At 34.9% G+C, this 9829-nt stretch overlaps 1 non-coding gene across 1 annotated transcript; it reads right to left on the bottom strand.

Moving 5' to 3' along the window:
- Nucleotides 1–5595: 5595 nt before the first annotated feature.
- On the bottom strand, nt 5596–5703 carry LOC123819150. The gene has a single exon (XR_006785788.1). It is a non-coding gene; the product is annotated as a U6 spliceosomal RNA (small nuclear RNA).
- Nucleotides 5704–9829: the final 4126 nt, after the last annotated feature.

The following is a 9829-nucleotide window of genomic DNA, read 5'->3' as shown; positions in this document are numbered from 1 at the left end:
GGATCCAGAAAAAAAATACAACTAAGTGACGAAGAGATAGCCAACCTATCAGGTGCATAGTTCAAAACACTGGTAATCAGGATGTACACAGAAATAGTTGAGTACTGCCACAAAATAGAGGAAGAAGTGAAAGCTATGCAAAGTGAAATAAAGGAAAATGTACAGGGAACCAATAGTGACAGGAAGGAAACCAGGACTCAAATGAACAGTTTGGACCAGAAGGAAGAAATTAATATTCAGCCAGAACAGAAGGAAGAAACGAGAATTCAAAAATCTGAGGAGAGGCTTAGGAACCTCTGGGATAACTTTAAACATTCCAACATCCAAATCATAAGGGTGCCAGAAGAAGAAGAGCAAGGAATGGAAAGCTTATTTGAAAAACAATGAAGGAGAACTTCCCCAATCTGGCCAAGGAAATAGGCTTCCAGGAAGTCCAGGAAGCTCAGAGAGTCCCAAAGAAATTAGACCCAAGGATGCACACACCAAGGCACATCATAATTACATTACCCAAGATTAAAGATGAGAGAATCTTAAAAGCAGCCAGAGAAAAGGAGACAGTTATCTACAAAGGAGTGTCCATAACACTATGAGCTGATTTTTCAAAAGAAACCTTACAGGAAAAAGGGGGCTGGAAAGAAGTATTCCAAGTCATGAAAGGCAAGGATCTACATCCAAGATTACTCTATCCAGCAAAGCTATCATTTAGAATGGAAGGGCAGATAAAGTGCTTCCTAGATAAGGTCAAGTTAAAGAAGTTCATCATCACCAAGCCCTTATTATATGAAATGTTAAAGGGACTTGCCTAAGAGGTAGAAGATCAAACACCGTGAACAGTAAAATGAAAACAAACTCACAAGTATCAACAACTGAACCTAAAAAAACAAACACAAACTAAGGAAACAGCTAGAACAGGAAGAAAATCAGAGAAATGGAGATCACATGGAGGGTTATCAGTGGGGAGGGAGAAGGGATAGAATGGAGGGAAAGGTACAGGGAACAAGAAGCATAAATGGTAGGTACAAAATAAACAGGAGGAGGTTAAGAATAGTATAGGAAATGGAGAAGCCAAAAAACTTATATGTACAACCCATGGACATAAACTAAGGGGGTGGGGAATGTGGGTGGGAGGGGTATGCCGGGTGGAGGGGAATAAAAGGGGGGAAATGGGACAACTGTAATAGCATAATCAAATATATTTTAAAAGATTCCTACTAAAATTCAAGCTCCATGAGGGCAATAAACTTACTTATTTTGTTCATATTTATACCCTTTTATCTAAAACAGTCCCAATGTAATAGACTTAATAAATACTTAGTGAATACATTCAAATGGAAATCTGAAACAAGACAAATGTCCAGGTAGTGTTGGTTCTTCTAGGGCAGTGGTTCTCAGATCTAGCTGCACATAAAAAAAAAAAATGAAAAGAAAGAAAAAAGAAAAAAGAAAAACTACTGAAACAATTTTAAAGGAAACATGCCTTCGGATTTCCAATTTAGTTAAAATGGGGTATATTCTATGCATCACTATTTTAAATATCTCCCCAGAAAATTCTAAGGTATACCTCAAACTGAGAACAAATGTTTTAAGCAGTTACCAAATACTCAGTCTGCTCAAATGACTAAAATGTTAATTTTACTCCATAGGATTTGAACGGCTTTCTTATGCGTCATAAGCTTTGGTTTCAGGGACATATCTGGTCTTATGTAGCTGTCTAGTAGGGCTCTTGGTCCCAGAAGTCCAGCTGAAATTCATCCTGAAGGGCCACAAAAAAAAAAGTCCAAATCCAGTTAGAAGCTTAGATAGTTGAGCAGATCTGGGGGACTGTGAGGGAACAGTGACCTAACCTTGCAACCAATGATGTTGACAGCATGACAATGTGGTCTGCATAGTTTGTGAAGAGAGAAGGATTCAAAGGCTGGAAACACACCAGGGGCTGACATCTCTATTTTTATGCATTAACATTTCTTTTACTGGGGAAAAGCAAAGTGTGCATTCTTTTCATACCACGTCAATTATTATGATTATAAGACCAAGTAACAGCACACATAATCACAAATCTCTTTTGATATAAAAATGCTCCAGAATGTCATACACATAATTTAATGTATAATGTCTCATTCCTACTTACCCATATCAGAGAAGAATTATTACAACATAGAATAGATTATGAAATAAAACCTTCCAAAAGTCATTGCTTACATTGCAATCCAATTCCCACCCTTTTTTTCTTTCTTTTTTTATTTCTTTTGAAAGAATGTCATAGATTAAATCTGCAGATAAACCTGTAGCACTTTATTTTGTTTTATCCCAGCTTCACAAATTGTACAGAAAATCCCTTTGGGTCCCTTTGACTATGGATTATCCCTTTAGAATGCCCTCACTGGAACCGTTCACAAGAAGGTTATTGGGAAATGGCATTCTTTTACCCTTTGAAGTAAGAATAACAGTGAAAATAACTTTTGTGAGAACTTGTGGGAATATTACTCATTGTGACAGTAGGTGAGTATATTCATGGGTACAAAAATTGTTGAGGAATTATCTTTTTGAAACAGAAGAAAACAGGATTCTGTTCTATATTGAGGTGAGACAGAAACAGGTTCTTTTTTTTCTCAATTGTGTAGCTATATCATTTTTGAAAATGAGATCTTCAGTCACTTCTTTACATCTATTACATGAAGTACATTAGCTTGGTCATTCTAAACAAAATTGGGGGCAGTTGTAACCGAAATCAGTTAATTAAATTTGCACAATAACATTGACCTAGAAAGACTTCAGGTTAAGGCTGATTATTTAACCCAAAAATGGAGCAGGAAGAGGCTATTTATTTGAATTTCACTTGTAACCTGCAATACATTATATAAAATGAGAACAACTGTTCTTAATGATATTAATTATGTCAACAAAGATAAAACATTACTGAAATAATTATGGAAGAGAGCTATGTATCTGTCTCATGTTGTGTCTGCATAAAGTTAAATAAGAAGTTGGATGATTGGTATCAGAAAACATTGTTGGCTGTCACTCTTGGTTATAAAACAAACTGGCAGATATTCCAGAAAAATCATAAGCTATTATTCTTAGGAGACCATGTCTTCTCAGAGCATTAGCAGAGGGGATATTTGGGGCCTATGTATTCCAAAGGAAAAGATTAGTGCCATGTAAAAAAAAATACCTGGCTGGTGTGGCTCAGTGGATTGAGTGCCAATCTATGAACCAAAGGGTTGCCAGTTCAATTCCCAGTCAGTGCACATGCCTGGGTTGTGGGCCAGGTCCCCAGTGGGGGGCACATGAGAGGCAACCACACACTGATGTTTCTCTCCCTTTCCTTCTCCCTTCCTTTAAAATAAACAAAAAAAAAAAGATTAGTGCCATGTAATATCAGACTGATCAGATTCATAGTATAATTTGGAAACGTGGTAAACATTGATTTTCAGTATCACTCTCAATTATATTCCACATGACTTACTTATTAATAAAAAATAAAATTGGAACGATGACATTACTTTGAGTAAAAATGAGGAGTAAGTCATTAGGAGATGTGGAGTTAATTTTGGTGATTATTCAGTGTAGTAACCCATGAAGAATGGCCTTGGTAACATTCAATGACATTAAGACCCTGACCATTAAGAACTTAAAGTTATATCCAGCAGAATTTCAGATAGAATTAAGTTATTTGGCGTTTCTAATATTCTGGAAAGAATAGATGCATTTTTAAGTAATCTTAAAAATAAGAGACATTTTAGAAATGGGTCCAAATAAGATGAAAATTGGACAGGATGTATACAAAATGGACTACAAGTAAGGTAAAAAGTCATTTCAGGGTGAAACTGAATGCTTGTAAGCAACATTTCTACTCTGAATCAAAAGTCAGTGTGACACAGAATATAGTGAGAAGCAAATGCAATGACTGAGAATGTCCTGCCTTAGTGAAGTGTATGAGAATATGAGATTAATTTGAGTCACTGAACTTTGCACAAGAGGTAGAAATTCTAGAGAGGGCTCAGAGAAGAATCATAAGGTCCATTTTAAAATACATAAAATAGTTTTGATGACTACTGGCAAAGATGCATGATTATAAAGATGAGATTATTAAGGGAGGATGCAGTTAACATTTTTCACATATATAAAAGAGATTTCATTATAATGATGGTGGTTACTCTATTTCTCTGTTCCATGAATACTTTTACATAATCTATTTTAAACTTAGGCAACACTTAAATATCTATTCTTAGTATAAATTGTTAATTGATGCCTGATAATAATAGCCAGCTATTATCTGTTTAGAAATAAAAATAGACAAATGCATCTTTTATACAAAATCAATTTCCCAAACTTGTTTACCTCTTCCTTGTTTCTCTCAAACTTATTTGGTATTTCCTATTTTAAAAAAAGAGAAAAACAAGCAAGAAAAAGAAACCTTTACATGATCTTCATTATTATGTATGTCTTATTAAAATCCCTTTAGTACTTACTGTAAACTTCAAATTAATACATTATATTTTGCTTTATTTTTCTACATGCCACAAGTAATTTAACAATTATTTAATCAACATGTGGAACTAATGTACATGAAAACTTTCTCATTCATTCATTCATTCATTTAATAAGACTTTATCGAGTATCTACTACTGTGCTGGTACTGTGGATACAGGTAGGAACAAGACAGACACAGACCTATGTAGTATTGGAGAGAATGACACAGACACTTAAAACTGAATGAAGTAAATAGGCACTACTAAAATATCACACAAAAACTACACAAATACAATGGTTCAGAGTACTGTGTGGTTCTTTGGAATTATACAACAGGTGACCTAATTTTTTTGGAATGTAAACTCAATGTTTTGTGTATGTAATGTGTTATGTAAAGCAGATAGTAACTACAGAGAAGAAAATGGCCCAAGTCTGTTTTTTTTTATATTATACATTTACAAATATATAAGTTGATAATAAATACTGATTGATGCTTCAAAAACTGGTCAGATTTTACTCAGCACACATCAAAATGAAAATTATATGGGACACTCAGGTTTGGTAGAAAGTGTGGAAGTGGCCAATTTGTTCTGACATAAGTAAAAAGCTGAACAAACTGAAAAAACAACTCTTTTTAGATACATACGAAAAGTGAGGTCATAGGACCACCCTCTGACCCCCCAAATTGGAGTCACTGACAAATAAAAACAGAGAATCACAACTTACCAGAGTATAAACCAATGAGTAGAAAACTATCTATGAGCAAGTAATGGTTCCTCATGTCTGGCTAACAAGAAAAAAAAATACAAGAAATGCTAAAAGACAGAAAAAAAAAAACAGGTTGAAGGCAGCAAGCATTAGAATCTCACTCAGATATGGCCAGGGTGTTGAAATTATCAGACAAGTAATTTAAAACTATTTTTTAAAGATTTTATTTATTTATTTTTAGGGAGGGAGAAAGAGAGGAAGAAGGGAGGGAGAAAGAGAGAGATAAACATCAATGTGCGGTTGCAGGGGGCCGTGGCCTGCAACCCAGGCATGTACCCTGACTGGGAATCAAACCTGCAACACTTTGGTTCGCAGCCCGTGCTCAATCTGCTCAGCCAGGGCTTTTTTTTTTTTTTTTTTATGGAATGCTTCACGAATTTGTGTATCATCCTTGTGCAGGGGCCATGCTAATCTCCTCTATATAGTTCCATTTTTTAGTATATGTGCTGCCGAAGTGAGCACAAAAACTATTTTTAATATGCTAAAGACTAATGGATAAATCACACAGCATGCAAAACCAATGGGCAGTAAAGCAGATAGATAGAATTTCTAAGAAAGAACCCTCTTCCACCAAATACTAGAGATAAAAATCATTGTAACAGAAATGAAGGATGTCTTTGATTAGCTCATTAGTAGAATAGACACTACTAAGTTTTACATTGAGTTTGAGGATATTTCAATAGATACTTTCAAAACTGAAAAGCAAGAGAACAAAGACTGAAAAAAGAGCAAAATATTCAAGAACCGTAGAACAACTTCAAAAGTTGTAACATATGTATAATGGGAATACTAGGAGAAGAAGCAGAAGAAAGAATTAGAAGAGAAAAAATATTTAAAACAAGAATAAGAATTTCCCCAAATAAATGTCAGATACCAAACTACAGATTTAGAAAGTTCAGAGAATACCACATAGGATAAATACCATAGAAACTATATGGATATATAATTTTCAATTTACAGAAAATTAAAGATGAAGAAACAGTCCTGGATAGAGTTATGGTTTAAAAAACACACCTTGCCTATATAGAAGAGCAAAGATAAAAATTACATTCTATTTCTATCACAGCAAATGTGATAAGCATAAATCAGTTTTTAAACTTGTCAATTTTGACACCTCTTAGTGCTTCTGCCATTTTTTTGTTTCCCCTCTTCCACATCTGCAAAATGATCCCCTTTGAGCACTTTTTATCATCTGGGAAAACAAAAGAAAGATCACTTGGGGTGGGATTGGGTGAATAGGGAGGGCAGGGCAGTGGGGTCATGCCATTTCTGGTCCAAAACTGCTCAACGTTCAGCCTGGTGTTCGCAGGTTCACTTGTAAATCACCCACCATGAAATGGTAAAACTTGTTATCTTCAAAAAAAATTCAGTGAAGCTAAATGCAGCCTCTCACAATAATGCAAGTTGGTACACTGATACAGATGGGTTCCTAGAACACTCACCTAGTGGGAGAAGCCTTACTACAAGGGGCCTGCCCACCAGAAGATAATTCTTTTTTTTTTTTTTGATGGCCCTCTCTCATGTGTGTGTGTGTGTATATTTATTTATGTGTAAGTGAAATGAAGGGATAACAGTAAGGAATTAGGATTATTATAAGATACTAGGACTACCTATGAAGAGGTATAGTGTTATTTGAAAGGGGACTCAGATCAGTTGTAAATGTAAGCCTATCAATAAGAAAAGAGTATAGCTAATATACTTAAAGAAGAAAGAAAATCTAAATATATAAAATATTCATTTAAAACCACAAATTACAGAAAAATAATTGAAGAAAAATATAGGAACAAAGAAAAATAGTAACCAAAGAGATAATAGTTACATATAAGGAAAATATTAGTCCAACAAAATAATTAGTCACTAGAATAGCAATGGTATAAATGCACCATTTAAAAGACAGAGATTTCAAGTCCTTTGCCCATTTTTTAATTGGGTCATTTGTCTTCTTAGAGTGGAGTTGTGTGAGTTCTTGATATATTTTGGAGATTAAACCCTTGTCTTGAACAGACACTTCTCCAGAGAGGACATACAGAGCACCCAGAGACACATGAAAAGATGCTCAACATCACTAGCCATCAGGGAGATGCAAATTAAAACCACTTCACACCTGTCTGAATGGCCATCATAAACAAAGCAAGAAACATGTGTTGGAGAGGTTTCGGAGAAAAAGGGAACCCAAGTGCACTGTTGGTGGGATTACAGACTGGTACAACCACTAGGGAAAACAGTATGGAATTTTCTCATAAAACTAAAAATGGGTCTGCCTTTTGACCCAGCAATTCCACTCCTAGGATTATATCTTAAGAACTCTGAAACACTAATCCAAAAGAACCTATGCATCCCAATGTTCATAGCAGCACAATTTACAATAGCCAAGTGCTAGAAGCAACTTAAGTGCCTGTCAGTAAATGAATGGATCAAAAATCTATGGTACATTTACACAATGGAACTCTATGCAGCAGAAGGAAAGGAGGAGCTCCTCTCTTTTGCGACAGCATGGATGGAACTACAGAGCATTATGTTAAGTGAAATAAGCCAGGCAGTGAAAGACAAATACCATATGATCTCACCTTTAACAGGGACCTAATTAACAAAACAAACAAGCAAGCAAAATATAACCAAAGACACTGAAATAGAGAACTGGCTGACAGTGACCAGATGGGAGAGGGGAGGGAATTTCAAGGGTAAAGGGGAAGGGTTTGTAGGAACAAGTATAAAGGACACATGGACAAAAACAAGGAGGAGGGGTGGAAATGGACGGGAGGTGGGGAGGGTTGGGGGGCTGGCCTGGGGTTTGAGTAAAAGGCAGAAAACTGTACTTGAACAACAATTAAAATTTAAAAAAATGGCTGAAAAAAGAAATTAAAAAATTAAAATTAAAATTAAAAAATGAGATTTTTCAGAATGTATCAAATAACAAGACATAACTTTATGTTGTCTACCAAAAAAACCACTATAAATATAAAACACATATAGACTAAAAGTAAAAGAATGGAGAGGAAAAAAGCAAATTAAATCCAAAGTAAGCAGAAGAAAGGAAATAATAAAAGTTAGAACAGATATTAATGAAATTTAAAGCAGGGAACCAATAGAAATTATCAACAAAACCAAAGGACAATTCTTTGAAAACCTTAATAAATTGGTAAGCCTCTACTTGCACTAGAAAAAAAGGAGAGAGGACACAAATTACTAATATGAGAAAGGAAGACAGGACAACACTAAATATCCCATGGACATTGAAAGAATGCTATACTAATACTATGAACAACACTTTACAAACAAATGTGATATGGTACACAAAATGGACACATTTCAACACCTTCTGCCAAAACTCGTAGCAGAAGGAATAGACAGTCTGAATATGTTTATGAATAACCTTCCTAAAAACAAAGCATCAGGCCCAGGATTACTGGTGAATTCTACCAAACATTTAAGGAAGAATTTATGCTTATTCTTGCAAAACTACGTTGTATGATACTATAAAGGAGGATGCACATCATTATGCATTTGTTACAATTTATAGAATGTACAACACCAAAAGCGAACCCCTATGCAAACTAGGGACTTTTAGTGATGTGTCAATATATGTTTATCAGTTTTAATAAATGTACCACTTTGTTCAAGGATGTTAATAATGAGGGAGTCTATGCCATATGGTCAGGCAGAAGGTATGTCAGAAATATCTATACCTTTTGCTCTATTGCTATGAACCTTTATTTTATATGCTGTATAAATGAAGACTTATTAATAGACAAAAATGAAAAAAAAACTATACCATAGATCCCTGGTACCTGTATACTTCATATTCATCATTTTGACTACATGTTAATCCTTTATTAATCTTTGAGGCAGGTCTAATTCATATTTACCATGGCTGTTGTATGCAACAGTCAATTTCTTAGTGAGCAAGCCTTGTGGCCAATTAACATATATATTCTAAAAAGTGTGGTTCTTTTTCTCTCATTATTCATACAATTAATCACTTCTATCTAGTAATCTCAAGGAAAATATACCATTTATTCATATAAACCTGATGGCTGCCATTCCTTTGAATGGCATTCCTTTGAATCGATCCTTTGATCGATGCCCTCATCAACTTTTTTGGCCAATTCCTGTGTCTAGTTGTAATGTTATGGTACTTTGACTATGATTCCCTGCTTCTACCTATTTCTTGTTCTCTGCTCTCAATCTTTCAGTTTTTGTAACCAAACTAGAATTTCCTCCAATGTGAGCTCATAGCTATTATCTTTGCTCACCCTTTCCAAAACAACCACCAACACAGGATTTTTGTGTATAAAACAGTTAATGATTGTTAGCATGTAATGAGTAAAATGTTACATTGTTTCATTAAATGGCAATGTGATATTTCACAACAGAAGTTACTATTATTAAAATATCTTTAACACATTCACCATGGAATATTTCTCACAAACTACACTAGTCCATATGGTACCCTGACCTCTCAATTCTGTTCCTCAGAAGGCTGGGCAATATTTCTCTTTTAATTCTTTTTCTTTTTAACTTTTAAAAAAAAATCGTTGCTCAAGTACAGTTGTCTCCATTTCCCCAGCACCCCAGCCATCCCCACCTC

This window comes from Phyllostomus hastatus, unplaced genomic scaffold (genome assembly GCF_019186645.2).
Source record: "Phyllostomus hastatus isolate PE091 unplaced genomic scaffold, TTU_PhHast_1.1 phas_contig_30, whole genome shotgun sequence".
Lineage (NCBI taxonomy): Eukaryota > Metazoa > Chordata > Mammalia > Chiroptera > Phyllostomidae > Phyllostomus > Phyllostomus hastatus.
Note: the sequence above shows the minus strand (reverse complement) of the source record. Positions and strands in the feature narration are given on the sequence as shown.